Genomic DNA, 2,993 nt, shown 5'->3' on the forward strand with positions numbered 1-2,993 from the left:
TTGTGGCAATTGACCTTGCCACGGGGCTCTCCCACACAGCCAGAGACGGAAGTGTTGCTCTTTAACATTCTTTATTCAAATAAACATAAATTCACACTACACTTTAAGCGGACTGGCTTTGCAGCCCAGTCCTCCACTCAGTGTCTGGGAGTCTCTGGAGCCTCAGTCTTTCTGAGCTCCTTCCTGCGTTCTGCGTCCTGAGGCAGCTCACACGCTGCCTTTTAAGCATGAGGACCAATCAGCTAACAGCTCTCACCTGCGCTGATTGATCCTCTATAGCAGGTGAGGGTGCTCTCCCAGCCCCCTCACCTCCACATACCTCCATCGCGAATTTCAGGCCAGGGATTTCTCCCGGCCTGACCTACTCCCCCCCACGGACCAGGAGAGGAAGCCCATCCACCGAGGCTCTCCGGAGGTCGAGCAGGTGGGCGACGACGTACGCAGCGTCTCTCCGGAGGCCGGCCAGGTGGGCGACGCCGCCCGGGCGTCCCGGCAAATGGTACCGGGCCTGCCGGTGTCGGCCTCTCTGCCGACAGGGGACATGGGACAGGGGCTGCAGGCGTCGGTCTCTCCGCCGACGCAGGAACTGCAGGGGACGCTGGCTGTACCGCCAGCCTGGGTGCGGGGACAGGGGACGCTGGCTTCACCGCCAGTCTGGGTCCGGGGCCCGGGGACGCTGGCTTCACCGCCAGCCTGGGTGCGGGAACAGGGGACGCTGGCTTCACCGCCAGCCTGGGTGCAGGGACAGGGGACGCTGGCTTCACCGCCAGCCTGGGTGCAGGGACAGGGAACGCTGGCTTCACCGCCAGCCTAGGTGCAGGGACAGGGGACGCTGTCTTCACCGCCAGCCTGGGTGTAGGGACAGGGGCTGGCTTCACCGCCAGCCTAGGTGCAGGGACAGGGGACGCTGGCTTCACCGCCAGCCTGGGTGCAGGGACAGGGGGCGTCGGCTTCACCGCCGACCTCGGTGCCTGAACAGGGCACGCTGGCTTCACCGCCAGCCTGGGTGCAGGGACAGGGGACGCTGGCTTCACCGCCAGCCTAGGTGCAGGGACAGGGGACGCTGGCTTCACCGCCAGCCTGGGTGCAGGGACAGGGGCGCTGGCTTCACCGCCAGCCTGGGTGCCGGACAGGGGACGCTGGCTTCACCGCCAGCCTGGGTGCCGGGACAGGGAGTCGGCTTCACCGCCGACCTGGGTGCAGGGACAGGGCACGCTGGCTTCACCGCCAGCCTGGGTGCCGGGACAGGGGGAGTCGGCTTCACCGCCGACCTGGGTGCCTGAACAGGGCACGCTGGCTTCACCGCCAGCCTAGGTGCAGGGACAGGGGACGCTGGCTTCACCGCCAGCCTTGGTGCAGGGACAGGGACGCTGGCTTCACCGCCAGCCTGGGTGCAGGGACAGGGGGCGTCGGCTTCACCGCCGACCTTGGTGCGGGTACAGGGGATGCTGGCTTTACCGCCAGCCTTGGTGCAGGGGCCGGAAGGGGGTTGGAGACCGGAGCATCCGTCGACGTCATCGCCTCCATCTTCACCTGCCTCAGGAGCGCCTCCAGCTCTCGCCTGGTCCTCGCGCTCTCCTCCCGGTACGCAGTCACCAGGTCCCCCATCCTCGGTACCAGTTCCCATACCGCCTGCTGGTCCACGTCTGTGGCTGTGTGGAGCCCCACGTTGGGCGCCAGTGTGGCAATTGACCTTGCCACGGGGCTCTCCCACATACAGCCAGAGACGGAAGTGTTGCTCTTTAACATTCTTTATTCAAATAAACATAAATTCACACTACACTTTAAGCGGACTGGCTTTGCAGCCCAGTCCTCCACTCAGTGTCTGGGAGTCTCTGGAGCCTCAGTCTTTCTGAGCTCCTTCCTGCGTTCTGCGTCCTGAGGCAGCTCACACGCTGCCTTTTAAGCATGAGGACCAATCAGCTAACAGCTCTCACCTGCGCTGATTGATCCTCTATAGCAGGTGAGGGTGCTCTCCCAGCCCCCTCACCTCCACAGGGCTCAATCCATATTTTGGTCTAATTCTCATTCTCATCTGTATGAGAACAAGCGAGAAAGATTTAGTCCATGACAATCCAGTTTCCTCCTAAAATTTAGCCAAATTGTTTTTTAGTGTGCCATTTTCTCTTTCCACCGCTCCACCACTGGATGGGTGGTAGGCACAATGTTGTCTCAAATCAATGCCCAAATATTTACTTAATTGTTTTAATGCCGTACTAACAAATGGAATCCAAATCATGCATACGTGACAACATTTCTGAGAGTAGTTGGAAAACCCCTTTGTTAACCAGTGTTGTAAAATTGCAGCCAACATCGATCCTTTTGAAACAGATAGTTTGGCAGACAAGGTTTATCATCAGAGCCCACCCACACCCCATCTGTGTACGTGCAGCCAACATCTCCTCCAAAGTGCACGCTCATCTGCTGTGGCTCTAAGTTGGAGTTCCTGCAGGTCAGCTGTGGGGGTGGTTGGGTCGACCTGAAAGAGAATGTGTGAAGCAGGTAGTGGCTGGCGAGCAGTTGCTCTTGCTGTTGCATCCGCTCCGGCATTACCTTGTGATACTGGGTCATTATTAGAAGTGTGAGCATCACATTTACATACTGCAACCTGTTTGGGGAGGAGGACAGCATCAAGCATCAGAGACACTAGAGCATGATGTGCAATTGGTTTGCCTCTGTTTCCAAATCGTGAAAAAATCATGTACTACACCAAATGCATATCTACTGTCAATGTAGATTTTCACCCCTTTCCCCTTAGCCAATTTGCATGCTTCAATGATATCAGTGAGCTCTGCTGCTTGTGCAGACAGAGAAGCAGGGAGAGGTCTTGCATTCAATGTATCATGTGCTGTTACCACAGAGAAACCAACTTGATTTGCTCCTGTGTCTGAATTGCGAGATGCTGATCCATCCACAAACAGTTCAAAGTCTGGATTCTGCAAAGGTGTTTCCTGTAAATCTGGTCTGGGGGAACAAACTTCAGTTATTGTTAC

This window comes from Hippoglossus stenolepis, chromosome 8 (genome assembly GCF_022539355.2).
Source record: "Hippoglossus stenolepis isolate QCI-W04-F060 chromosome 8, HSTE1.2, whole genome shotgun sequence".
Classification (NCBI taxonomy): Eukaryota; Metazoa; Chordata; class Actinopteri; order Pleuronectiformes; family Pleuronectidae; genus Hippoglossus; species Hippoglossus stenolepis.